Here is a 27,959-nt window from a genome sequence, read left to right on the forward strand (position 1 = left end):
TGCAACATGCCTCGATTTGTCTGAAAAGATCCCATCATTCCAAATGAAACTTCAGCTTTGGCAAAAAAAAAAAAAATGGATGAAAATAAAATTGACATGTTCCCTACCTTATCTGCTTTCTTTGAGCAACATGACATTGAACCAGACAAAAGGATTACGATGACAGTTTCAGTGAAAGAACACTTGCACATGCTTGCAGGCGAAATTTCATCGTACTTTCCAAATCTACCTGACACTACCAGAAGCCCATTCACAGTCGAAGTTGAAGATGTTCCTGAGACAGCACAAGAGGAGTTCATTGAAGTTATTAACAGTGATGCAGCAAGAACTGATTTCTCTACAATGCCAGTTACAACATTCTGGATCAAGTGTTTGCAGTCGTATCCTGTTCTGAGTCTGTGTTGTGCCGTCTTCTTCCATTTCCAACAGCATATCTTTATGAAACAGGGTTTTCCAGCTTGTTGGTTATCAAGTCTGAATACGGAAGTAGACTCGTTGTGGAAGATGATCTTCGTTGTGCTCTTGCAAAGACAGCCCCGAGAATTTCTGATCTGGTGAGAAAGGAGCTATCTCAACCTTCACACTGACGTTGGCTTTTTACACATACTGTCGCAAAATGTAGCAATGTGGTTTACTGTTGTTATATTAAGACTCTTACCCATGCTACACCATGCTTCAAGACAAAATTTCATTTATTTGTAATTAGAAATAAATATTTCACAATACATTATTACATATTGTTTTGTGATTAATCACTATGCCTTCATTATGTTCAGTTTGTAACAATGAAAATACATCCTGCATATCAGATATTTATATTATGACTCATAACAGTAGCAAAATTATAGTGTAGTGATGAAGTAGCAACGAAAATAATGTCATGGTTGGGGTCCCCACCACATGAGGAGCTGTGTGAAAGGGTCGCGGCCTGAGGAAGGTGGAGAACCTCTGCTCTAGTCTGTCCTGGTCTGGAAGCTCTGCTGAAACCTGTCCCGCTTCTAGCGTCACGGCCACACACAGGCCAGCTCGGATTGACAGACAGGCAGATAAGTATCTCAAAAACCACCACAAAACAAGCCACTGCCACCAGGTCAATTCTGACTCATAGTGACCTTACAGGGCCGTAGAAAATGCACCTTTGGGTTTCCAAAACGGTCAGTCTTGATGGCAGTTGATAGTCTCATCTTTCTCCTGAGCAGCGGCTGGTGGGTTTAAACTCCTGACCTTTTGATAACGAGTAACCAGTGTTTGTTGCTGCTGTTCGGTGCCATGGAGTCCGTTCTGACTCACAGTGACCCTACGCACACCAGAACCAAACACTGCCTGGCCCCGTGCTTGCGGCCATTGTTGCAGGCAGTGTCTAGGCCAGTGAAAATAATAATCAATAATAATTTATCAAGGGGTCACGAGGGGGAGAGGGAAGGAAAAAAAGAGGAGCTGATACCAAGGGCTCAAATAGAAAGTGAATGTTTAGAAAATAATTAGGGCAACATCTGTACAGATACGCTTGATACAATCGATGTGTGGATTGTTACAAGAGCTGTAAGAGCCACCAATGAAACGATCTTTAAAACCATCATAATAAAATAAAGGACTATGGGAAAAAGAAGAGCGGCAGTCTTGGAAACCCACAGGGGGCAGTTCTATCCTGTCCTGTAGGGGCGCTGTGAGTCGGCGTCCACTGGACGGCAGTGAGTTTGGCTTTTGGTTTGGGAGGTCGGAAGAGACGAGCACAGCCGTGTTAGTCCAGGTTGACTGGAGAGACAAATCCAGTGGCACTCATAAATGTGTAACTAGAGCTTTATATCCAGAAGTAATTATAATCCAATAAATAGTCCCGGCCCAGTCTAACTTAGTAAATCCACGACTAGTCTGTAAGTCTCCTTTCAGGCTCACACAGCCACAGGCAATGATGCCGACTGCACGGAGCTCACAGGCTGGTGGTGCAGAGTCTTGTGGATCCACGGTCAGTGGAAACATCTCAGGGAGAGGGGAAGGGGAGGGTCCCACATCCCACCCCCAAGGATGCAGTGTCAGGCTGTGACCTGATTGACATGTTTGGTTCCACTCCTAGTCAGGAGTGTCTAGCTGACACACCTCCTGCTCCTGACTCATGCACACATGCTCACGGACTCCAGGATCCGATACACAGCCGAGTGCAGCCATCTGCACAGCTCCTCATGCGGAGAGGGCTATGACTCGGGGGGCTGGGGGATTCCCTGTGTCGACCCTGGGAAGCCTGGAGCATCTGGCAAATTTGATTGTAAAACAACAGCAATAACTCACATTCACTGCAAATCTAATAGAAAGACTCAGATACACAAGAAGCAAAGCCGGATTTCCAAGAGCGACAGGTTCATCACAACCACCGTGGAAACAGGCCTGCTTGGGACCAGACTAGGTAAGTAAAAGGTAAAGTCTCCCAAAAACGTCATCCAAGAAACACCTCCGCTCAGCACAGCAGATGGCTCTGGCCCGCCCGGCAAGGAGACCCAATGCTGCCCTCTGCTGGACAGCAGACGCCTCACTCACGGGCTGTGATACTTGAGTCATGCCAGGAGCCTGATTAGGCTTTTCTTGGCTGGGTTTCAGGATCCACGGCCCATCCAGAACTCAGGGGCCCCGCTTCCTTTTCTCTGGTTCATTGATGAAGGAGCAGGATACAACTCAGGATCAGGCTCGGACAGCAGGAAGGCAAGTGGATAAAACAATTTCCCTGCCTCTTTCCGCTGCTCTGGGCCAGGCAGGCCAGCAGTCCTTCTCTTTCTGGTGCATGTCACCCTCTCTGAGCGGAACTTACCCGGCTCCTAGCCAGCCCACCCGGCTCCTAGGCAGCCCAGCAGCTTGGTTCAACTGTCTCTGAGCTCCTAACAGCCAGCATCTGCCCTCACCACCCGCTCTGCCACAGGGTCCCTCTGGGGTCTCCTGTGTTTTGAGAAAGTCCCTTCCCACCTCCTCCCCGCTCTGCTTCTTTCTCCTCCTGTCTTCCCTCTCCTGCTTGTTCTCCTTTCTGGCGCCCACCCACCCACCTGGGTGGTTGGGTGAAGAGCTAAGCAAAGACCTTGTCAATCTCAAAGCATCCCGCTCCCTGCAGGACCACAACGTGACCAATGAACTCAAGGGACCACAGTCACTTCATCGGCATGGTCTACAGTCCACTTCTGTTGCATCGTGGTTCTCAGGGGGCTGTCCAGCCAGTGCCAGCGGAGAGCAGCGCTGTGTACAGCAGGAAGAGCCACTGCCTGGTCTGGCGCCATCCTCACGTCGGAGGCCACTGTGGCCACCCAGCTAACCTTCCTCTTTTTCGCTGGCCCTTCACTTTCCCGAGCATGATGTCCATCTCCAGGGATGGAGCTCTCCTGACAACATGCCCAAAGGATGCTAGAGGAGCAATCGGCAGTACTTCTTCCAAAACGGATGGTTCGTCCTTCTGACAGTATATTTGATCTTCTCCGCCAACACCATGACTCACATGCGTCCATTCTTATGTGATCTTCTTTATTCAACTTTTCCCCTGTGCATCGGGGGCCCTGGAAAATACTATGCCTCAGTCTACAGTACATTGGCCAATCCCTGCAAGGTGTGTAAAACAGCACAGTATCAGGGCGCATGACAGCCCAGGGGCAGACAAAAAGTGGAAAGTCATCAAGTTGCTCCCCACCCTTCTATCCGCTTACCCAGGAAATGTCAACTGACCTGGACAAAAGTAACAGACCCTGTGGGGTTGGAAAACTCGGACAAAGGTAGATCCTTGGGGCTCAGGGGATAAATCTCTCGGGCTATTTCCCCAAAGAACTGAGACCAAGGGCCACATAACAGAACTCATTTCACCACACTGACCCACATGTCCCAGGCCCAAAAGTGCCTAGGCTGTGCCTCTCATGCATTGGGCCAAGAACCCTCTTTATCGAGTTTTATGGCCAGCTGACTTGGCTACGTTCGAGGGCTGTCTCTCAGTTCTCCATCAGAGACTGGGCTCAGGAGGCCCTTCTGAGCTTCTGGCCTAAGTTTTGGCAGTAAGCCGACAGGAGGGGGTACACCACTGGCCCGTGGGAACCACATCTGGCCCTGTTGAGCTGTAGTCCTGTGTGTCTGACCCTCAGTGGACATCCTTGACCTCCCTCGGACTTCCTGCGGCCAGGCTTCAGCCAGGCCCTCAGCTGTATTAGTTACCTTCATCCTCACGACAGTCTTCAAGCTGATCGATGCCGCCATTCCTAGTGCCGCCTGAAAGGCACGTCTGCTACCCTGAGGCGGGACAGCCCGTGCACTCACTGCAAGTTAGAGGAAATGAGAAGCTTTTAGTGAGAAGGATACCCGTGAGGAGACCACAGCAGTGCAAGACAGACTGTCTTTGTGGTCTCTGGTTTGAAATCAGATGGCCTAGACACTACAGACCTTTGGCTTTGGGATTTTACACTTTGAGGTGTCACATCTAGATATTTTATATAAGCTCAACTTTCAGGGTAACCATGGGAAACAACTGTGGACCACAAGCAAGCAAACAGAACGATACAGTCCGCTTAAGTTGTAGGCCAGTCTCAGGATATCCTTGTGGACTGACTAGATGGCAGGGCCCAGCTCCATCACTGACAGTCGGGTGAGGAAGGGAAGACTCTCGGCATTCTCTGGCCCTTTCTTAGATGACGTCTGCATCCAATCTGTGTGCTTCTGAGCAACAGCAAGGAAGCGAGTTATAAAATTTCCACTGGGGTGGCATTCAGTTAAGTCCCTTAGGCAAACTGCATTTGGTAAGGGGGATGTTTCTAATGGCATGAAGTGAAATGACGAGTTACACTCGTTCCTCCTCAGCTGCTCAGCCACCGAGAAGGTGACTCTCCTGCAGTCACAAGACTCCCAAACAGCGAAGCTGCAGTCGTCCTGGGCCCAACGCCACCCCTGATGACTGCATCCCCAGGGGCTACCCTCCCCAGCCTCCCTAAACTCTGCCACTCTCCCAACAGCCTCATCCGGCCTCAGGGCTTAAGATGTTAATTTTGTGCTGGTGATCCCCAAGGGTACCCTGCAGCCTGGCATCCTCCCAGAATTCAAGTCTGCTTTTAACAGACATCTTAAACGTTTGCGCTCCCCCCATCCCACCCTGCATCCTGGTACTCACCCTGGGGCCGCCCCCCAGCCTTCTATCTTGGGAATGTCTTCTGGTCAAGTCCTGGTTAGTTTTTTTCCTGTTGGGTCGCATCCCTCTCCTGCTCTTGCAATATACTGCAGAGGTTCTGCCCAGGGTCAGGTTATCCCCGAGCTAGGCAAGTAGGGGGTTACTTGTGCTTACCTACAAATGTGTAGCGAGCCATTGCACATTGCCCTCCACAGCAGCGATGGCCGGCCTCTGTCTCTCTCTGAATCCCACAGCACCTTTCTACGGAACCTAGGCCTATTTCCCCCAACAAATTTGCAGGTCCGGACAGTGCCCAGTCAGGAAGCCCAGTGCCTGGGGAAAGCCCTCGTGCGTGGTGAAGCAGAGGGGAGAGAGCAGAAAAGAGGCCCTCGCTCAGCAGGATGGATGGATGGACAGCGTGGGTGCAGCCAGGGGCTCCGGCCCAGGAGTCATTGTGAGGCCGGCGCAGCACCGGGCCGCGTCTCCTTCTGTTGTGCAGGGGGCCGCTCTGGGTCAGAACAGACCTGATGGCTCTTGACAACAACAACAACAAAAGCAAGGAAGGTTTACTTGTGCTGCTCATGCAACGGTTGTGAACCACTTCACATGCCCTCACCACCCCTCTGAGGAGAAGCACATATAACCTTTACCGCAAGATTGCTGTTGTAACCTACACGCCCACCGGCGCAGGAGCAGATCGAAGGACCTGGATTTCATAAAGACAGTGGAATATGATGCATTCATTCCTACACACATACAGTGGAATATTATATGTTCCTACGTGCATGCATGTGTGCATACGTACAACGGAACATTATATGTTCATGTGTACATGCATGTGTGCATGAGTGTGATGGAATATTATATTTCCTGTGTACATGTGTGTACATACGTACAATGGAATATTATATGTCCCCTTGTACATGCATGTGTGCATATGTACAATGGAATATTATGCATCACTAAAGAATAATGGTGAACCGGTCAGACCTCTCATGACACAGACACATTTGGAAGATAACCACACTGAGCAGTAAGTCACGCCATAAAGGAAACAAAAATGTCGTGTGAGACCCTTATTATAACAGAAAACAAAAAACACCTAAGGGTTTTCAAACAAAAAGAAACAGACTTGGTTGGTTACAGGAAAGCTGGGATAAAGGGGGAGGGGAGGAAGGAAGGGGGAGAAAATAAGTAACTAAAATGTATTTAATAGCTAAAGACACATAGGTCATATCACTGATAGATATAGAGTAGCAGAGAGTGATATGTAGATAAACAGTGAGATAGTTAAGGCTTATGGTGCCAACCTGGCCGATAAAAACATGTGGGATTAATTGAAGGGTGGAGAAATAAAATGGCTTGGTGAGCCTCACCTTTCTAGTTCTCAGGGTCTCTTGCTTTTTAATGGTTGGACCAGGGTGCAGCTGCCTTAGCCAGTTCCCTGCTTCAGCTGGCAAGGTTCACTTCTTGCAAGACATCCCTGAGGAGAAGCCACATGGACCTACCCCGATGCAGCCCTGGGTGCTGGAGCAGCTGCGTGGAGAGACCTGCCAGCACTGAGATGCTTACATGCTCACTGATTCAGCTTTCCTCCTGCAGTGGGCGTCATTGCATGTGTTTTGTGAGATTGAGGAGGACTCTGGATCAGTGTCGGACATATGAGCTAATGTTGGACTTGTGGGCTTGGGCAGCACTGGGTTGGGATGCTTTCTTAATGTACACATACCCTTTATATAAAACTCTCTCTTATATACATATGAGTTTCTGTGGATTTGTTTCCCTAGTTTATCTAGACTAACATATAATAACATAGATAGTGCGCACACACAAAGATACCAGATCGTAGGTGGTGGAGTGGTTTATCTCGGTCTTCTAACCACAAGGTCACCAGTTGGAAACCATTAGCCGCTCCTCGGGAGGAAGAAGAGGCTGTCTGCTCCCATCAAGAGTTCCAGTCTCAGAAACCACTAGCAGCAGATCCACCCTGTCCAACAGGGTTGCCGTGAGTCAGACTCGATGGCAGAGAGTAGAACAGATCCATCGAGTGTGTCAGAGATACATAGAAAAAGGTCGTTTTGATGCATGCAGATACATAGAATGCTAGAGGCCCCTGAGGCAGCCCCAGCGGGCAGAGACACTGCCCAGTCCTGTGCCAACATCTCCTTGTTGCCATGTTTGAGCCTGTGTGGAGGGTCTTCCTCATTTTCACGGACCCGCTACTGAACCAAGCAAGAAGTCCTCCTGCCGTGGGGGCTGATCCTTCCAGGTAACACGTCCAGAGTACGCGAGACCGACACCCTTTGCTCCTAACGAGCCTCCGGGCTTCTAAGGAGCAGTCTTCTTCCAAGACAGATGACGTGTTCCTTCTCCGGGCAGACCACAGATCTCTCCTCTTTGCCAATTTCATAATTCAAATGCCTCACGGTAGGTACTGTCACTACACTCACTATGTAAGTGTGAAAACCGAAGCCCAGATACTAACTGGCCAAGGTCACATGGCTAAAAGCCTCCTCCCTGGTCCCTTTGCCTCTTCAAACCTGGTTTACATGCAGTGGCCAGCAGGTCCCCAGTGTTGCCCCTTCTCTACACATCCCCCACCCTGGGTGAAGGCCTGGTACATCCCGCACCCACCCACAGACCCCCTAACTAGGCTTCTACTTGTCCTAACACCTGCGCTGTCCCCTGCTGTCCCCAGCAGTCTCCTTAGACACCAGCAGGCCAGACCTTGGCCATCAACACGGTTTCTCTGAGCATCCATGAAAGCAGTGCCCACCCAGCCCCACTTCCTCCCTGCCCAGTTCCATCTTCCACCACCCCCCCACCTCCTGTGTCTGACCTGCAGGGAGTCTTGGGAGCAGGTCTGTAGGGACCTGAGGCCTCCAGCACGCTCCTGGAACAAGGCTGCTCACGGTGGGTGCTGGGAGTGTCAGTATTTCTAGGCCTAAGAGAACTTTCGGCCTTGCCAGGATATAGGCATGATCTCAGGGAGGATGGGGCACATGGGGAAGTGCTTGTGAGAAAGACCAAGGCATCAGGGTGTGGGGGGCACAGACATGAGTGCCTTCCCTCCATCCCCGGGAGGGAGTCCAAGGGCCCCCCAGCCAGATGGAAAAGGGGGAAGTCTGTATTGTGAGGGCAGATATCACATAGCGCCAGTCAGTGCGAAAGGTCCCTGAAAGGCCAGAATGCCTGGTCTGGGTTTGAAAAGGCTTTGCCAAAGGAAACTACATTTCCCAGAGGCCTCAGCGCTGCCTCTGCATGGGTATAGACAACACAGAGGGCACGTGGCATGCTGGGATATGTAGTCAGAGAACTGCTGCCATAGGGTGGAGGGCAGTGTTCCCTGGTGCCTGTTTGTGCTCAGGTGCTTCAGAGGGTGGGCATGTCATAAACAAAACAGATGGCGACCCCTGCCTCAGCTCTCACCGTGGCACAGGCCCGAATAGATACCAAAGGGCACAGGACAGACGGAGAGCTGAACAGCCAGGGAATCACATGGATGGCAAGGTTTTGGTGGGTGGGGGGGTAGGGGGGTGCCCGGGAAAGGTGACAGTCGATTGAAGACTGGAGAGATGAGGGTCCATGAGAAGCCAAGCCTCCCGGGGTGAGGAGGCTCAGGGCGGGCATAGGGATGGGGCAGAGCGCACAGGCAAATCCGTCTTTGTAAAGGACTGGGCTCCCAGGCGGGGGAGGGTGAGTAAGCAACCCTGGGGGTGCGCTAATGAAGTGCCAGCTGCTAGCCTCCAGGGTGGCAGTTCACACCCACTTCTGGACCCTCCTGGGAGCTCACCTTTGGGGTCTCACCCTCTCTGGCAGCAGTGACAAGAGCAGGAAGAAAGGCCAGCTGAGGTCAGACCACTGTGCTCCCAAATGCGGGCAGCCCCAGCTCTCAAGGGCCCTAGAGGAGGTGAGGCACGGAGGCTCCTGTCGGAGGAAGACATGCACTTGATATGCGGTGGGAGCCCCCACGGGCCCAAGTGTACTTATGCATCAGGGCAGCCCTTCCCTAGGCCCTGGTGCCCCTTACAGCTCCCCAGCAGGCAGGCAGGGGCCTGTCCTCCATCGGCCCCGCCCCTGAGGTGGGCAGCCTGGGTAAGACTTTTCTGTCTTCCCACAGGCATCTGTCTTCCTGGGAAGGTCTGTACTGGTGCTGCGTGGCTCAGCAACACCGTGGGAGACCTGGGTGAACGCCCATGCTGCTCCCTCCTCCCAGCAGCCCTCACCAGGGGTGTGCACCGTTCACCCAGCCTCTGCCCCAATGCTCTCTGGCTGCAGGAGTGGGCACACCACACCGGGTGGGGTGGGGGTGGAGGAGGGCTGGAGTCTTTGTGCCCTTGACCCCTCCGTCCACAGGTCCCTTGTTTTTGTTAGGTGCCTTCACGACTCAAGGCAACCCTACAGGCGGATGGCAGAACGAGCCACCAGCCTCCTGATTGTCTGTCTGAGCCCCTGGTCGCAGCCGCCGTGTCCATTGTCTCACTGAGGGCCCTTCCTCTTTTCGCTGCCCCTCCACTCGACCAAGCAGGATGTCCCTCTCAGGGACTGGTCTCTCCTGACCACACGTCCAAAGTACATCTGCAGCCCAGGGGGACGGAAGGAAGCACCCCCAGACCTCCAGGTCATAGAGTGCTTCTGCCGATGCCCCTGCAATTATGAGAAGGGGTTCCCAAAGAAGGCACCCCTGAACCCCTCCCTCTGGAGTGAGCTGGGCAGGGGTCTCTCTATAAAAAGATCACTTGCCCGTACACTGGGAATCTCCCCTCTAGTCAACTGCTTGCCTTCAAGTCCCTGCGGGGATCTGAATCTGGGGACCCTTCCTGATGAGGCTCCGGTCTCAAACCTGCTCTCATTCAGAACACGCTCCTGGGGAGCAGTGGGTCGCCCCGCCAGTTCCCTTAACACCCTTCTCTCAGAAGATGGACGCTGTTGAGGCAAACATGGGCCTTCCCCCGACTCCTGTCTCCTTCCATTCTCTCCAGCCACCAGCTCCGGCCAGGCCTCACCCCCTCCACTGCCGCCACACTGCAGCTGTTCTCCAAACTCTCCTTTGCCTCGGGCATCCGTCTAGACACAGGTCAGCTCAGGCTTCTCTTCTCTGCCAAGGGCTCTTTCCAAACTTTCCCCCTGCCCCCCAAACCCCCGGCCATCAGTCATCAGCCTCTTCTGTGAGCCATCGACTCACAACGACCTACGGGACAGAGGAGAGCCGCTTGTTGGGGTGTCCCAGACTGTGAATCTTTTCCAGAGCAGACAGCTGCCCACCTCAGGGACATGGCCAACAGGGGACACTCCTGTGCCGGCTGTTGCTAGGTAGCTTTAGGGGGACAAGGGGCTGGTATGTTAGTCCAGGTAAACTAGGGAAACAAATCCACAGAAACTCATATGTATATAAGAGAGAGTTTTATATAAAGGGTACGTGTACATTAAGAAAGCCTCCCAACGCAGTGCTGCCCAAGCCCATAAATCCAATATTAGCCCATATGTCCGACACTGATCCACAAAGCTCCTACATCTCACAAAACATAAAACAGACGCAATGACGCCAACTGCAGGAAGACAGCCGAATCAGTTAGTGTGTCAGCATCTCAGCGCTGGCAGGGGTCTCCACACGGCTGCTCCAGCACCCAGGGCTGCATCGGGGTAGGTCCATGTGGCTTCTCCTCGGGGATGTCTTGCAGGAAGTGAGCCTTGCTAGTTGAAGCAGGAAACTGGCTAAGGCAGCTGCACCCTGGTCCCACCATCAGAAAGCAAGAGACCTGAGAACTAGAAAGGCGAGGCTCACTGAGCCATTTATCCCTCCGCCCTTCAATTAATCCCACATGTGTTTATCGGCCAGGTGGACACAATAAACCTTAACTCTTTCAGCTGGAGAAGGGCTGGCCTGACACAACGTGTACACTCGGGCCCATGGGGCCTGCGTCAAGTGTATGTCTTCCTCTGACAGGAGCCTCCGTGCCTCCTCTCCACTAGGGCCCTAGAGAGCTGGGGCTGCCCGCATTTGGGAGCGCGGTGGTCTGACCTCAGCTGGCCTTTCTTCCTGCTCTTGTCACTGCTGCCAGAGAGGGCGAGACCCCCAAAGAGGAGGTGTTGACGGCTTCCCCACCACCCTCTCTTCATGCACTGCCATCAGTCTCTAGGTTTGTGTGAAGAAACGATAGGGTGTCTGATGGTTCCTGAATCAGAGTAGGATGAGAAATGTACTTCTCCCAAATGAGGTCACCCGCTCCCCTCCCCAAACATAACTTCTGGCCCCAAGGCTCCTGACTCCCAGGCTTAGCTGGGGCAAGGAAGGAAACATCCACAGCCTCCAGGTCACAGAGTGCTTCTGCCAGTGCCCCTGCAGTTTTGAGAAGCGGGTCCCACAGAAAGGCATTCCTGAACCTCTCCCTCCAGAGTGAGCTGGGAAGGAGTCTCTCGATAAAATGACAGCAGGGGCCTATATGTGCTGGTGTGTGTGTGTGTCCACACCTAGGGCAAGGTCTTCAGTGGCCAGAATCCCTGTTTCTGAAGTTGGTCTTTGCAGGGGCGCAGGTGGAGGGTGTGCATGTGAGTGACCGTGTGTGAAGTGGGCAAGAGTGTTGAGGCAGCCCCAGGCCCAGCTTCCTGTCTAAAGAAGGCCAGCACGCAGGCGCAGGAGCTCCGGACCATCTCCAGGAGGCTGGGTTCCCACGTGTCCTGTGCACCCTGGACCCTGCAGCCCACAGAGCGTGCTCCTGCTTGCAGGGGCACAGGGGAGGCGGGCTGTTCTGGTGAGAGGAAACCCTTCGGCGCCTGCACTCTGTGAGCGCCTGGTGCTGACAGTACCCTCACTGTCAGGAGCCATCTTTAAAGGCCTTTGAAAGGTGACCTGGTTAGAGGAAGTGACCTGTGGGGTTGAGAGAACTCCACTGTGGACAGACCCAGGCCATGACAGGGGGTTCACGCTGGGAGTGGGGGGGACAGAGATGAAATCCCACCCACAGCCCAGGGCCCAGTCATCCTCAGTGGTCCTCACAACCCCTACTGAGGGCCTTCAAGAGTATGACGGGCTCTGGGTCAGTGAATGGTCAGATGTGGGCCTTGCTCCTGGTACAAAGGCCTGGGGGTGGGTTACCCCATAAGCCAGGTACTCATGGGGTTGCTTGCACTTGCTATTTGTCTGTAGTGAACAGTTTCACCTGGGTTTTACCACTCAATGCCATCAAGTCAATGCCAACTCACAGTGACCCGACAGCACAGGACAGCAATGCCCCCGTGAGCTCCCAAGGCTGTGACTCTTTACAGGAGTAGAAAGTCCCATTTTTCTCCCAAGGAGTGGCTCGTGGTTTAGAACTGCTGACGTTGCTGCTAGCAGGCAAATAAGTAACCACGATGCCACCAGGGCTCCTGGGTTCTCCCCAGATGTAATGAGAAACACGTGAGGCTGTTCACAACTGATGAGTAGTGGGCTCTTGTCTCCGTCAGCGACTGTATGTTTGTAAAGAGGCGGGCTGTGTAGCAAGGGGCTGAGGGCCTGGGAGAACGACTGCGCCCATCAGTCCTAGCCGCAGACGCTCTGGTGTTCAGAGAAACAAAACCCTGCCGATGGGCTCGTCTCACCCCGCAGAGGTCACCCTGCCCTGGCCCTGCTTGGCTCTGCTCCTCAGGACCCGAGTCTCCGCCTTTGCCACGCCTGCAGCACCCTGGGAAGAAGAGGAGGGGGAGGGGTGTAGGAGGAGGGCAGAAATGGAGCCAGGTGGGGGAGTACTTTCCGGATTCCTAGGTCACACAGGAGCCCCGACAGTGGCTATATGTTGGGCTGCTAACTGCAAGGTCAGCAGTTTGAAACCATCAACCGCTTCTTAGGAGAAAGATGGGCTTTCTACTCCTATGGAGTTCTAGTCTCAGAGACTCATGGGAGCAGTTGGGCCCCATAGTGTCCTACAGGGTCACTACGAGTCAGCATTGACTCCTTGGCAGGGAGTCTGTTTTGGGGGAAGGTCACACCAGCTCTGGATAAGAGACCGATCTATTGGCTCATAGGACGCCTGGGTTAGGGCGCTATCTACTCCCAACAAAAGCCAGACTGGCAGCACTCCGCCTGGACCCCGCCCAGGCCGTGTACCCTCACTGCAGGTCTCTATTTGTTCGTGGTTGCCCTTCCTTCTCCCGTACCTCCATCCCACCCTGAGGTCCCAGCCCTGCCACCGCTCAGTCTGGCTGCCTTCTGGGTCCTCTCTGAGACCTGGGCCTACAGGAAGGTCCCTCCTGCCCGGAGGGATGGCAGGAGGGGTTTGATGTCCCCAGGGTTGGGGCTGGGCAAGGAGCTCAAGAAGCGCCTTAGCTATTGCGCTGCCAATGAAGCAGGGCGCCAATGGCTCCTTAGAGCCGTGCCTGCAGAAGCCCCTCAGCCAGCAGACTAGCTGGAGAAGAGGGGAGTGCGGCGCTCGGACCCGGGGGACAGGCCAGCGAGGAGCCCCGGAGACTTGGGGTCAAGGCCAGACCCTGTTGAATGGCCTTCCTTCTGCAAAAGTATTCTGTGCCAGCCAGCAGGCGGTCTGGGGGGGCAGAGGTTCTCGTGTGTGTGTGTATGTATGTATGGTGTGTGTGTATGTGTGTATGTGTATGCATGTGGTATGGTGTGTATGTTTGTGTGGTGTGTATGTGAGTGTGTGGTGTATGTGTGTGGTATGTATGTGTGTGTGGTATGTGTGTGTGTGGTATGCGTGTGTATGTGTGTGTGGTATGCGTGTGTATGTGTGTGGTGTGTATGTGTGTGGTGTGGGCGCGCATGTGATGTGGTGTGTTTGTGTGTATGTGGAGTGTGTATGTGCATGTATGTGGTGTGGTGTGTTTGTGTAGTGTATGTGTGGAGTGTGTGGTATATGTGCGTATGGTGTGTGTATGTGTATGGTATGTGTATGTATATATATGTGGTATGATGTGTTTGTGTGGTGTGTATGTGTCTGTACGTATGTGGTGTGTGGAGAGGAGGAGGCAGTCCGGGACTCACTGACCACTGGGAGTGGACGCTGGCACTGCGGTGAAGTGGTGTGCATTGGGGTGAGGGGGTGAGGCTGGAGGAGGTGGAGGTAGCCGGAGGGCAGGAGTGCAGAGGAGACAAGGGACAGTGGGAACATGGCCTGAAAAACTGGTTCCATTTTATGGAAACTTCAAGAGGCTTTGGGTTCATGCAGACTTGGGGTGGGGTGGGGCGGGGCAGCTGTAAACCCCTCCCTGATTCCTCTCCAAGCAGGCGACCAATCCAAACCAAAGTCACTGCCATCGAGTCAATTCTGACTCATAGTGACCCTATAGGGCAGAGCTGGACACGGAAAGTCCTGCACTATTTAGGAACCTGCAGAGGACGGGCTTCCAAGGCCCCACAAGAGGGAACTCTTGGGGCTCAGGCATTTGCCGAAAGGCCCTGTCTGCTGCTGCTCCCATCACAGGCTTCGCCTGCAAGCATCTCAGCTCATCACACTTCCTCTGTGGCTGGGCGTGCAGGCTTGGGGGCGGGGGACAGGTGGGGGTGTGAGACTCCAGTGCCTCTTTATCCACTTTGGGGAGGGACCTATTCTCCCGCCTCCCCGTTTCCCACCACTGTTCCCCGAAAGCGAAGAAGAGCCACGAAGAAGGCTGGACTGCCAGGCAACAGGCTGCACAGGTGGAGGAAGGCGGCTTGGAAGCCCGGCTCTGGCACCGCAGCAGACCACACGTGGCTCTTGGCAGCTCATGGCCTCAGATGTCTCTCCTGCTCAGGATTGTGGCGGCAGACCCAACACCGAGTCTGTGAGGCCCCAGCTCACCGGGGGGCCCAGAACACTTTGAGCGGCCAACGGAGGTCCATCTGTGGTTCCTGGGACCTTCTCTGCACCCTGTCCCTTTTGCCCTGGGTGTTTGTAATGCCGTTGAGACCCCGGGTCAGTCTGCGCCCACACCACCAGGCCCCGGGCACTAAAAGGTCCTGGATGTCTGGCTTCCTCCTTGCCAGGCCAATCCCACCACCTCTGGCGCCTGTGGCCTCCCTTGGTTCCACAGTCCCAGTGGGGCTGCCCCTCACCGAGCCACCACCAGGAGGTGCTGCTTCTCCACGTCCCTGGGTGGCTGGCACCCGCTGCACCCGCTGGAAGCCAGCAGCTCCCCAGACGTGCGGAAACCAGAGCTGAGCTTCCAGGGAGCTGGAATGCGCAGCTGCGGTGCCCAGCTCCAAAGTTCTGGGTTTGCTCCAGCCCCCAAGCTTTTGGAAAGAAGTCAATGTCCTTGCCCCACATCTCCTGCTGGGGGTGAACACGGCCCCTCAGGACTGGCTGGTGGCCACTGACTGCAGCCCCACCAGGCTGGCCCCAATGCCTGCCAAGTCACTAAGGGGTGGAGTCTGGTGCTGAAGCCCCCCTGTGGGCGACCACAGGGTTCACTTGCTCATAAGTGGTCCTTAGGGAACTGGATGCAAGGACCACATCAGATGAACCTGTTCACACACATACACACACACACACACACAACAGTCACACACACACCGCTAATACACACCACTACCAACAAACACCACTGCCAACACACACATACTGCCAACACACACACATACTGCTAATACACACTAACATGCACTAACTCACACTCACACAAACTCACAGTCACTCACACACACTGCTAACACATACCACACACACATTGCCAACACTTACACTGCTAATACACTAACACACTTACACACATACTGCTAACACTCACAGTCACACACACTGATAACACGCACACACTGCTAATGGACCACACACAGTTAACAACACATACTGCTAACACAGTGTCACACACACTGCTAACACAGAGTCACACACACACTTACACACACACACTGCTAACATAGAGTCACACACACACTAACATACACGGCTAACACAGAGTCACACACAATCACTTACACACTCACACACACTGCCAACACACAGTCACACATGTGCGTGCGCATGCGTGCTCTGAGTTCCCTGTTACACTGGGAAAGCAAACAAGCAAGCCGACCACTGCCATGCTCATGAGCTCGGCTGGCCAGCACTCAGTCTCTCCAGAGAGGGCCGCTGGTCCTGGGTCCATCTCACGCTCAGAGCCCCTTACCATTTGGACTCCCTTTGTCCTTCAGCTTCACTGCCCCTGGGCTGGGGTCCCTCTGTCTAAGGTAGACTCAGCCATCCAGACACCCCTCTGGCCTCCACCCAACTATGAAGCGAACCCTCAGCCCTCATTACTTGGTCTGTCCCAGCTGAAAGAAGGGGTGGCTGATCCTGCCTCCACCTTGGTCCTCCCCTCCTGAGCCCCCTCCCAGAACGGTGCCAGGTGGCCCCTGCCTTCAGGAGGAGTCTCTGCTTGGCCTTGGCCCAGCCCCTCCAGACTCCTGGAACTTCCAGACCCCTCACTCTTGTTCGCCTCCTTCCCTGCATTCCCCATGATTCCTCACTGTCCCCATGAGTGGGCTGGACAAACAGCAGGTGTTCTCAGACAGGTCCTCAGCACCAGTACCTGGCCAGTGGCTTCCTGGAAGAGCCAGGCCCTTTCCACCAGGACGCTTCTTCTGCAGCAGGACTGTGGTCAGCCAGGAATGGAACCTCTCACCGTTGCCCCAGCACTGAAGGAGGGAAGGAGACCGGGCAGGGTGAGCGGGTCTCTGCTGAGACCCGAGGCTGCTTGCACCCATTCTAGCCTGCAAGCAGGGGGCACCCACTGGGTCTGCCTGAAGCCTTAGAGAGCACTGACTACACACCAACACAAACACAAATCCCACCTTGAGGCCCCTCGGGGTCCCTGCCCCAGGAGAGGAGAGTGAAATTAAGTCCAAGCATCGAAGGTCTGCTCCCTACCATGTTTCAAAGTCCCTCAGGTGAGCAGACACCCAGGAGGAGGGCAAAAGGGGCTCGGCCTGGTCTCTTCAAGGGTCTTGGCCAGAGGTCAGCATTGGGGTGTCCCCTATAGTAAGGGCTTATAGCTGAGACTCAATTCTCTGGACTAAGGGAGGGTCACCCTTCCCTTCACCAGAACCCTTTGTTGGGGTTGGGAACCCACCTGCGAACACCCCCTCACTGGGAGTTCACCTGAAGAAAGGCCCTCATCTGAACCCTGAGAACAGGGGGCTCTTTCCCCACAGGGTGACATCACCTCTCTGCGCAGTTTCCTTGGGGGGCCAAGAAGAACCCAGGTGAATGAGTGCCCTTGGCCCAGGTCATCAGTGAAGCGTAGACCCATTCAGTGTGGTAACAACTGGGTGAGTCCCCTGCCTTGGCTGCTCACAACTCAGGGCTCTTTAATGTCACCCTAATTCTGACTCAGAGTGACCCTATAGGACAGAGTAGAACTGTCCCATAGTTTCCAGGAAGGTAACTCTGTGAGAATAGAAAACCTTATCCCTCTCATGGTTTCAAACCACTGACCTGGAACGTAACCTGCTCATCACTCACCCACTGCTGCTGCTGGAAGGACGAGTTAGCACCTATCCTTCTGGGTCCAGAAGAAAGGGCAACTGTGAACTTTCACCTTAGCACTGGACTATATGGCAAGCCTCCTCTGTGAGAGGTCAAGCCAGTGGCCAGAGGGCAGGCCACTAATCACTCACTGCTCTTTTGTCTTAAATCTAACCCAGGGTCAGTGCTGGGGTGGTCTGTTCCAAGCTGACAACCACCGGGGGAGTGGTGAGGACCCACCCACTGTGAACACAGCTCAACTGGATCCTGCTGAGGACACCCTCAGGCCATCCCCACCCCAATCCACCTGTCACTCAAGAGGAAGGAGTGGGGGCAGGGGCCGGACAAGAGACCCAAGGACCAGATGGTAGCAGGGTTTGAGTGCCATGACCTGGCTCCCAAGGAGGTCAGCCCTGGGGTCAGGCTGGGCCTCGACAACCCCCTCTACCCCCAACTCAGAATGATCCCTCGGGGACTGTCATCAACCCTGCTCCTGGTTTGAGACCAGGATTGAACTCTGAGCCCCAAGTTTCCTGAAGACCTAGGCTGTGATAGAGGCTTTCAATGTCTTGACCCCAAATCACATACATGTAAAGCCCGCCCTGCGTGGTTGAACATTTCAGCGGAGCTGTAAACCACCTAAAACTGACAGACAACTTTCCTCGCTCAAACAATCCTTAAGCATTCCAGCAACGCCCTTGCCCTGGGCCTCATTGTGATCCGGAGTGACCAGTCCTACTTCTGTGGCAGACACCGCGAGCGTGCAGCTCTGGTCGTGAATGGACCCACGCAAGCAGTGACTCGGACGCAACATGAGCCCATCCCGCAAGACCAGAGGGCCAGGCTTTACTCAGACCCCAGGCCTTGGTGGGGCGTGGGGGGGTTTCAACAAGAGCAAGGCAGAGGCTGAGCACTGAGGCTCTGGCACCGCCAGAAGCCTGGAGCTCTTTGAACCACTGCTGGCCTCAGAAGCCCAGCCACTGACCACCTCTGGTTAGGACCAGCCACTGGTCAAGCCTTCCTCCAGATACCTCGTGTTCATTGGAGGGGAACCGCTGGGGCTGAAGACTTGGCCTAACTTGGCCCCACTCCGAAGCCCTCGGTCTACAGGAATGTCTTGGGGGTCTTACCTGTGTGCTGCAGCAGGACTGCCTTAAGTCAATGCATTTCTGAGGAATCTTGCTGACTTTAAAATAAAATCCCAACCAGACACGGGCTTTGCCAACCCCAAGGAGCTCCCACCCTCTGGGGACCCCAGAGAAAGAGGGGTGCCTTTGGAGCTCCTCCCACACCCTCTCTGTCAGTCCCCAGTGAAACCAGGTCACCCTCAGCCCTGCCACTGGTCAGCGGCTTCCCTGTTGGACCCCTTTGCTCACAGTGGGCCTGGGGACCCCGGAAGCCACCCTGAGAAAGGACAGGTAGCCTCTCAAGTCTGAGCCGGGGTCTCTCTGCAGTCTTGGTGGTTTCCTGCCCAGCAGCAGGGAGGAGGGTGTGCCCTTCACTTCCAGGACTTTAATATTCAGAAGCTGATCCAGCTATAGAAAACCGTCTTAAGAGACATGCTTGCCTCCAGCTTAGGCCTGCTGTTTCCTTGCTTGGAGTGGGAGCGCTACAAGTAAGCACCCCCTTTTCCACCTGAGGGTCCTTCTGGTAGGGCCACAGGTTCAAGTCATGCCTGGCCAGTCACCTTCCCAGACACCCAGTGGCCCTGTTCTCATCTCTACCTCTGACTTCACAGCTCCTGCTCTCTCCAGCCGTCCTATGTCCTCTGCAGGAAGGTGACTGAATTACTACATCCCTTGAGTGAGCGCCTCTAAGTCAGGAGCTGGGGTCATGGGGCTGGGGAGGGGGGTAGGGGCCTCACACACACAGGGAGAGAGACAGGTATATGGGAAAGGAGTGGGCAAGAAGGAGGGGGTTAGGGGTGATTGGGGGTGGCTGTGGCGGAGGAGGGGGGTTGCTGCAAAGTCAGGCAGGGATCACAGTCCTGGGAGAAGTGGTGGAGAGGGAGGGGGAGAAGGAGGGGGAGGGAGGAGGAGGAGAAGGAAGAGGTGGTTGGGTTCTTGGTGAGAGCCCTGCTCAGCCCCTCCTGGCCCTGATGCTGACCAGGGTCCTTTGGCCTCTGTACCCTGGGACGGCACTGGCTGCCACTCTGCCAGTTCTCTTGGTCTGCCCACAGTACAGGGCACCCGGCACGGCACAATCCTCTAACTACTCACTGCCAGCCAGTCGATTCCGACCCATAGCGACCCAGCAGGACCGGTAGAACGCTCCCCCCTCACCCCCGAAAAAACAAAACAAAAACCACACTCATTGTTATCCCGTGGGTGTTGGGGAAACAACCCCGAGGCCGGACTGGCTCCAGAGAACTGGGTGTTGGGTTGGGGCTGTTCTTGCAGGGGCTGCGCGCTCGTCCATCACCAGGCGAGTGCTGCCCCCGCGTACCAGAGCCTGGCCAGGCGGCGGGCGGGGAGGGAAGGGTTAAGCGGCCGGCGGGGGTGGGCGGGGGGAGAAGGGGGGCGCCGGAGGAGAGGGGGGCGCCGGCGGCGAGCGGCGGCGATTGGCTCGCGCGCAGGACCCGGGGGCAGCTGCGGGCGGGCGGCCGCCCAGACTTCCCGGATGCGCCTGGCGCCTCGGTTGCGCCGGCGGCGGCCTCCGGGGACGCGCGGCCCGGCTGCGGGGGACAGCTCCATCCCGCGCCAGCCCTGTCTCCCCCCGGCCGGCCGGGCGGGGCCAGCGCAGGACGTCTCGGGCTTGTCAGCCGCCGTGACAGCGCGGCTGTCAGCGCTCAGAGGGTGGCCGCCGGGGACTGGTGGGCGCCCACCAGGCACGCCAGCGCCTCCCAGCCCGTCGCGGGGGCGGAGTGGGGGGCTGGGGGGAGCCTGTTGGGCTGCTCGGTCTATCCCCCTGCGCTCACAGGCGCGACCCGCCTGCTCCCTAGGAGCGGGGATGGGAGGGATGGGGGCGCGGGACCCTTCTTTAGCTGGAGGAGGGGCTGAGCTTGTGGACCCCACCCCGGGGTGCTGGCGCCTTGGAACTTGCCTCTTACTGAAATTGGAAGCCCCCTCCTTTGCCAGTGGGGTGGGGAGGCTGACACTGGCCTCGCCTGTGCCCTCCCAGGCCCCTCCACTGCCCTTTGCGCCGCTCACAGGGGCAAACTGGACCCCTTTTCCTACCTGGACTGAAAGGTATCCGGAGCGGTGGCCTAAGACAGCAGTCGCCCCAGCAGAAAGCCAGCTCCAGCTGCCCACCTGCCCCAGGCCAGGCCGTCCATGGCCCAGGGGCTAGACACGGGAGAAAACCCCCCTGCCAACCCAGCCTGAGCACTAGAAGGGGCTCTGGAGACCCGCAGGGGTAGCCCCAGACTTCCCTGGCACGGGTCCGATGTGGGGTCCTGGTTTACACCTGCCGGCACCAGCGCCATGACAGGCTGTAGGAAACCAAAGTCTGGGGCAGGCCTAAGTTTCCACTTCAGGTGCCTGGTCACTGAGGCAACTCTGTAGGATGAGACATGCCTGTTCCAAACTGACCAATGGGCTGCGTCGCCTGAGTCCGACCTAACCAGTGAAATTCAAGCAACAACCCGCCACCGAGTGACCAATCCAGGAGGCAGGCACGAAACTACTTACCAACCACCGCTGGACATCGCTGGCTCCAGAAGCTCCTCCAATGGATTCAAGGAACAGCGACATGGGACTGCCCCGTTTCCCTCACCCTATAAAAGCTAGGCTACCAAGGCACTCAGGCCGATTCCCTTTGGGCGCTGGGTCCCCCCTGCCCCGGGCAGCAGAGGGAGGAAAGCCCTAGCTCCAGCTAGCAAATAAACTCCTTTTGCTGTGTTTTGCATCTCAACTGGTCGTGATTATTTCTGTCCGGACAGGTTTCTGGGTGGCGCCGTTAATTGGGATCAGAATACAACCAAGGCGGACGCGCCAGAGTGGTCACTGGTGGGGTTCAGAGTGGGAGACGTCCTTCTCTTCCCCTGGTAAGTTCCTGTTAGTCTGGGCCTGGCTTCGGACAGACTGGGTCTGTTTGGACGGAGAGGCGTTAGGCACCTGGGAGAGTCTGCAGACACTGTGTGGTCATCCTCTGTGTCTCGTCTGTGGCAACTTGTTTGTCTCGTCTGTGGCAACTTGTTTGTTTCGCCTTCTTGTCGCTTGTCTTGTCTTTAATCATTTATTTTTCCACAGCTATGGGAGGCTCTTCAAGCACCCCGTTGTCCCTGTTGGTGGACAATTTTAAGGAAGTCAAAACTAGAGCAAATAACCTTTCTGTGGGTGTCAGAAAGGGAAAATTATTTTCTGTCGTTCAGAGTGGCCGATGTTCGGAGTTGGATGGCCGAGTGAGGGAACCTTGTCTACCGATCATCCAGAAGGTGAAAGACGTTGTCTTCCGACCCGGACGAGAAGGCCGTCCTGACCAAATACCTTATATCCTGGTGTGGCAAGATTTGGCACAGAATCTCCCTAATTGGATAAAAGATTTTCAGACCCAGGTCTTGGTTACTAACAAAGTTCACCCAAAGTTTTGCAGGCCGAGACAGAATCACCGGCTGAGGATGCAGAAGAGACCTGGCAAGCGCCACCCGCTTATAACCCCAACCCCCTCCCACCGGAAACTTCCCCTCCTATGCCTACCCCTTCCCCCCTCGCTCCCACCTTCACCTGTCTCCCTTTCCCCTAGTTCTCCCCCTCTTCCTATTCAAACTCCTGCAGGGCCTGCCACTAGTGCCTGACCTGACTGAGGTTGGGCAGGGATTTAAAACCCTCCAGTTCCAACCCAGTGTCTTGCTCTACCCAAGTCCTGCTGCTGCGGGCAGTTGGCCCCGTGAAGGATGACGGGGAGCAAGGTCTCCAATATTGGCCTTTCTCCACCAGCGATCTGTATAACTGGGAGACTCAGAACACTAAGTTTCCTGAGAACCCTCAGGATCTTATTAACCTCTTAGACTCTGTTCTGTTCACGCATCAGCCCACCTGGGATGATTGCCAGCAGCTTCTCCACGTGCTCTTCAACACAGAAGAAAGAGAGCGAATCCAACAGGAGGCCAGGAGGCGGGCGGATACCGGGTGATGATGACCAGCCCACAAAAAACCCTAGGGCGATCGACCGGGCATTTCCCCAGGAAAGACCCGCATGGGACTTCAGTGAACCGGAAGGTAGGGAGAGGCTCCGGGTTTATCGCCAGGTTCTCATGGGTGGTCTCCGAGTGGCAGCAAGGAAGCCGACCAATTTGGCTAAGGTAGGTGATGTGAAGCAAGGTCCCCAAGGTCCCCAGCTGCGTTTTTAGAACGCATCACGGAAGCTTTCTGACTATATACACCCTTGGGCCTGTCGTCTGAGGAGAGTAGGGGTGCAGGGATGCTGGCTTTTATTAACCAGGCTGCACCAGATATTAAAAGAAAAATACAGAGGATAGAGAGACTGGGGGGAAAGACTTTGAAGGACCTGTTGGAGGTAGCAGAAAAGGTGTACAATAAAGAGACCACGGAAGAGAGGAAAGAAAAACAGCGAATGGAAGATCCAAGGTTCCAAGCAGGAGAAACAAGGTGGTCAGAGAAGTGGCTCAGGTAATGGTGGCAGCGGAAGCTGCAGGGGAAAGCAGAGCACGTGCCCCGGGACCTCAGGAAAGGCGAAGTGGACACAGGGTCAGATTGACAAGGACCAGTGTGCTTACTGTAAGGAACAGGGACACTGGGCACACAACTGCCCGGAGAAAGTGGGAGGACAAGTAAAGGGAGAGGTTTGATGTAGCTATTGCCAGCAAGGGGGGCACAGGGATAATCCGTGTCCTCGTAAGAAGAAGATACTAGAAAGTGGAAGAGAGGGCTGGGAGCTCTATGAGGAAACACTGAGAAGGAACAGGCCGATCTTTTACGCAGGAACCAAAGAAGATAGTGATTCAAGGGACTAGAGAGAGAGGTAAGCAACCTGGGCTACATTGGGAGGTGGATTTCACTGAGCTCAAGCCAGACAACTTTGGTTACTTTTTCAGGTTGGGTAGAGGCCTTCCCAACTAAGAGAGAGACAGCCCTGACAGGTGTTAGAAGAGAAAGTTCCAAGATATGGAATGCTGCAAACAATTGGATCCGATAATGGACCTGCTTTTTGTAAGCGAGGTTGTTCAAAATTTAGCCCGGGCTCTGGGGACAAATTGGAAACTGCGTTGTGCATACAACCCACAAAGCTCTGGGCAAGTAGCGAGAATGAACAGAACTTTAAAGGAGACTTTGACCAAATTGGCCCCCGAGACTGATGAAAACTGGGTGACTCTCCTGCCATTTGCTATATTCCGTGTGCGGAATTCCCCCTACATGCTTGGATTAACACGTTTTGAAATCGTGTACGGTAAACCACCCCCCATTATCCCTAGAGCGTTCAATCGGCCCTATGCAGGGCCTGCTGAGGCATTAGGGGCTATGCAAACCTTGCAGGGGGTACAGGCCGATGTCTGGCCCTCCTTTCAGGCGGTTTACCGAAATGCCATGGAGCAGGCCAATGCAGCTGAAAGTCAACATCAGTGTTTGCCTGGGGATTGGGTTTGGGTTCGAAGATTCGGTAGCAAGAATCTGGAAACCAAATGGAAGGGACCTAATCAAGTTGTTTTAACTCCTCCCACAGCCTTAAAAATAGACGGAGTGGTGACCTGGATTCACCACTCCCGTGTACGACCCGCCAGTGAGAACGAACGGAAGTAACAGCAAAACCGGTGGAAGGCATCGTCCAACCCAGAGAACCCGCTGAAGATCAAATTGACTCGCGTGACCACCTGAACACTGCCAGACCCATAATGAGAAGACCGAGAACATGGGTGTTAATAGCACCTTTGCATTTATGGCCTTTATGGGAAAGGTAATGGCGAACTCAAATCCTCACACACTATACAACCTTACCTGGGAAATCACTAGTTTAGAAACTCAGGAAGTTTATAATAGGACCTCGAGCTTGGCCCCAGTGTACACCTGGTGGCCGTACCTGTACTTTAACCTAGAAAAAATTAATCCTTTAGAAGAAATGGAAGGGGGATCATGGAGAAAGGTACAAAGACGGGTATCCATGAGTAGAAACGGGTTTTATGCATGTCCAGGGTTTAGGACCGGGAAAATGAGGCGTGAGTGTGGGGAAATTGAGTCTCTTTATTGTGCAGCTTGGAAATGTGTCACTACCAATGATGGGGAATGGAAATGGCAGGTCAAACCTCTCTTCATTGAGATGTCTTATGTCCGACTTTGTTCACGAACCAGGTATGTTCCTGACTGTAACCTGGTACGTGTAACGTTCACAGAGGAAGGAAAGAGGGACAAGCGATGGGTTTCAGGACTTTCCTGGGGAATATATCTCTATCAAAGGCCATTATTTGGCCCCATAATACAATTAAAGCTAAATGTTTCCCCTGCCGCGGGGGTCGTAGGACCAAATCCGGTACTGGGAGGGGGACAGCAAGAACAAAACACCCTCCCCTAACTGTTGCCCCGTCCTTAAACCCCAAAACCCTGGAGGTAAAAATGGAAACTCAAACAGCCCCTAAAGTGTAAAAACACGAAAAGGGGGGCTTTACATGGCATTGGGGGGAAAACGTGCTGTTTTTATGCAAACCACCCCTAGATGAGGGTAAATCTAATGTAACCTGCTAGTTTCTCGTTTCTGTGCACCTGTTTATTGCCAAATCAGGTTGGAGTATGGTTACTCCAAATAGTAACAACATAAAAAGAGGGGAATGTGGGGTCCTGGTTTACACCTGCCGGCACCAGCGCCATGACAGGCTGTAGGAAACCAAAGTCTGGGGCAGGCCTAAGTTTCCACTTCAGGTGCCTGGTCACTGAGGCAACTCTGTAGGATGAGACATGCCTATTCCAAACTGACCAATGGGCTGCGTCGCCTGAGTCCGACCTAACCAGTGAAATTCAAGCAACAACCCGCCACCGAGTGACCAATCCAGGAGGCAGGCATGAAACTACTCACCAACCACCGCTGGACATCGCTGGCTCCAGAAGCTCCTCCAATGGATTCAAGGAACAGCGACATGGGACTGCCCAGTTTCCCTCACCCTATAAAAGCTAGGCTACCAAGGCGATTCCCTTTGACCACTGGGTCCCCGCTGCACCAGGCAGCGGAGGGAGGAAAGCCCTAGCTCCAACTAGCAAATAAACTCCTTTTGCTGTGTTTTGCATCTCAACTGGTCGTGATTATTCCGTGCGCCCTAGGTGAGCTCCCCTTTCTTTCCTGAATCTAACACCAGAAAGCCTCACTTGTTATTTTGAAAAATGTAGGGAAGACCTCAACTCATGGAGGATTTTATTATAAAAAGAAAAGGTGAGGAGGGGGGGCGTGGGACTAGACGCTCCCTCTGGAAAGGGACTCTGTATAGAGGGAAGTGTGCCCTCTAGATACAGGACCCTCCCTCCCTGCCCCCTGCCTCTCAAACCCAGGAGTAGGCCTCCTGGTCTAGGCAAGCCTAGGGGCTTGCTTTTTCTCCTCAGCCCGACACCCCCCCCCCCCACTCTATACCACTCTACCTGAGGCTCCTGCCCTCTCCCCTCTCCCTCTGCCCTCCTCCACCTCCTAGGGACTGGAGAGCCCCATCTACCCTGCTCCCTCATCCATCACCCTGAGCTGTGCTTCTCGATAAAATTACTCATCCTCAGCCAGTGATAAATGAAGCCTGTCCAGAGGCAACTGGGCGGTGTGGGGACTCCCCGGCCAGCGTTTCTGGCTTAGCGAGCCGGTGGACCCAGCATGAAGTCAGCCTGTGCCAGTGCAGGGCCTGGGGAAGATGGAGGGTTTCGGTCCCAAGTGTCTGCTTGCCCGCCTGTTGGCAGGGGGCTGGGGCTGGGTCCCTGCGGGTGGTTGCGGGACAGGCTGGCACCCCGCTGCATTGTGGGGAAAGGATCCGGGAGCTGCTGGGGAAGCGGAGTGGGCCACAGAGTGGGGTGCAGGGGGGAGGACAGAAAGAGAGTTCCAGGCTGGTGTGGAAGAGTGTGGATGGATGGGAGGAGGCCCCTCATGGGTGGGGGCACAGAGGCAGGTGGCTTCCATGCGGGTGTCAGGAGCAGCTGGGAGCCTCAGGTGCCCAGAGGCCAGGCTACCCCAGCGCTAGCGGACTCTTCTGCACTTGCCTGGGGTGTTTCTCTCCCAGGCTGAGAGGCCCTGGGAATCCTTAGCTGATCACTGGGCAGCAGATAACCATCAGGAGCCAGTGCTCAGTGCTCAGCCTTGGCCGAGAGCAGCCGTAGACACTGGCTGAGTGACGTGTGGAGTCCAGCCAGCACCAGCCCACCTGCTCTGTCACCTACCGGCTGCTGCCTGCCACCTTACAGCGTCTGGGTCTTAGCCCCTCCTCTTCTGTAAAAGGGGCTTGCCAAGGGATGTCTGCCTCACAGGTTGAAGGGTGGGTCTTATATAGCACTGTGCTGGTGGGAAGGGGAGGGTGCAGGCAGATGTGCTCCTGACTAGGACCAGGAAGGCTTCCAAGTGGAGGTGGTTCATGAAAGCATGTCAAAGTGTGGCTAGAATGGGGGTGGGGTGAGTGACGGGACAGTGGGTGTCCCAAGAGAAGGCCACACTGCTGTCACCCAGGCGGGGAGAGCAGCCTAACAAGGCCACTTCAGTGGGACAATGGAGCCCTAGACACCACAGAGGGGCAGCCATGGGACAAGGACAGCATTCACTGGGGATGTACACCTGGTGCCTGACCCTGGCAAGGAGGGAGCTGTCCCCCAGGGGTGACCCTGAATGTCAGTGAGCTCTACTGGGAGGTGGCAGGAAGCCTGCCTATGTGTCCCTGGTTTGGGTTCCTTGGTGTTGGTGGCACTGAGGACAAGGCATTTTGAACCCTACCCTGGTCACATCTGCTATCAAATGGAAGCAGCAAAGTCAGCCAGCTCAAGACCAAGACCCGGGTGGGTGGCCCCCAACCTCTCACAGAGCACCCCCTCCCTGTGCAGCCCAACCATGGGTCCACCTGCCCATCCACCTGCAGAGTTGGAGCCTTTGGGGGACCTGGAAGCAAAGGCAGGTCAGAGGTCGGTCCATCCCATACCAGTCCCATACTGCTCCTCCAGTCCAAAGCCAGCCACAGAGTCCCTCCCCCTTGTCAGCAACACCTGTCCCAAACTCCAGCAGATGTGTACCCAGGTGGACAACACATATGCCCACAGGGGCTTTGAAGGGCAAGGTGGTGTCAGCCCAGCCAGAGGTTCACTCCCAAGCTGGAAAACAAGCCTTGCTCATCTGGGGCCTTCCCAGGTTAGAAATCACCTCTTCCAGAGGTGGCCCCCATGGGGACAAGCCCCCCCGCCAAGTCCCCCAAGGAGGTTTGCCTCCTCTCCCAGATCTTGACTGCTGCTCCCAGCATGGAACACTTATCACTAACATCCTGTGGTGGGCACCCTCCCTCCCTGCCCTCCTGGTCCCCACAGAAAAACCACAGG

At 54.9% G+C, this 27,959-nt stretch overlaps 2 long non-coding RNA genes across 3 annotated transcripts; one reads left to right on the forward strand and one right to left on the reverse strand.

Moving 5' to 3' along the window:
• LOC142448021 (uncharacterized) lies at positions 1 to 21,095 on the reverse strand. The gene is made up of 3 exons (XR_012784493.1): positions 20,706 to 21,095; positions 4,174 to 4,274; positions 1 to 3,530 (listed from the first exon to the last, which is right to left on the reverse strand). It is a non-coding gene; the product is annotated as an uncharacterized LOC142448021 (long non-coding RNA).
• On the forward strand, positions 20,484 to 25,669 carry LOC142448012 (uncharacterized). Of its 2 annotated transcripts, none has more exons than XR_012784492.1 (3): positions 20,484 to 22,688; positions 23,525 to 23,639; positions 24,151 to 25,669. It is a non-coding gene; the product is annotated as an uncharacterized LOC142448012 (long non-coding RNA). The 2 variants fall into 2 exon arrangements; XR_012784491.1 differs by having other exon boundaries at positions 20,484 to 21,514; positions 22,501 to 23,639.
• The last annotated feature ends 2,290 nt before the right edge of the window (positions 25,670 to 27,959 follow it).

The sequence above is a fragment of the Tenrec ecaudatus genome, chromosome 1, assembly GCF_050624435.1.
Source record: "Tenrec ecaudatus isolate mTenEca1 chromosome 1, mTenEca1.hap1, whole genome shotgun sequence".
Taxonomy (NCBI): domain Eukaryota; kingdom Metazoa; phylum Chordata; class Mammalia; order Afrosoricida; family Tenrecidae; genus Tenrec; species Tenrec ecaudatus.